The sequence below is a fragment of the Brassica oleracea genome, chromosome C1, assembly GCF_000695525.1.
Source record: "Brassica oleracea var. oleracea cultivar TO1000 chromosome C1, BOL, whole genome shotgun sequence".
Classification (NCBI taxonomy): domain Eukaryota; kingdom Viridiplantae; phylum Streptophyta; class Magnoliopsida; order Brassicales; family Brassicaceae; genus Brassica; species Brassica oleracea.
In genome coordinates this window covers 16,747,059-16,747,659 of record NC_027748.1, presented here as the reverse complement: position 1 = coordinate 16,747,659, position 601 = coordinate 16,747,059, and positions in this window count along the sequence as shown.

Sequence of the window (601 nt, the reverse complement as noted above, 5' to 3'; positions counted from 1 at the left end):
AATTGAATTAAGTGTATACGTTGGATATAATTCTCCATAAGAATACAAAAAGCCACGAGAGATATTATTAAGGCTAAGCCATGGATTAGATAAATCCGTATATCCAACATCAGGGAGAGAAATAATAAGCTGGTAAACAATTTCGAGAATGAATAATGATCTTCAAATATGAATATAGAGTAAGAGTCCAAAGAATGAATCATTCTCAGAACTTAAACAAGTCAATTGCCAGACATGTTTGATGACCCAAACTGAAATATACCAGCGTGTTATGCTCTAATAAAATTGATATTGGACTTAGTTAAGATAAGACGGTTCCGTACATGTATTACTCGAAAATAAGAAGAGCATAAAATTGAAATGGCAGATCCGAAATTTAGGTTGTCCAAAGGAAACCTTAGACATGACCATGAATAAAGATCAGGTACCTGAAAATAATATGATCTAAATGCATTATGTCATATCTGGATTATAAATGGAACCGGTAAAATAATAATATCGATGTCATTGATGATATAATATTTGAATACAAAAGCGCTTGACAAAAGCGAGGATCATGAAACCAATGTCTATCATAGAGTGCACTCAGAAAAATTACTCA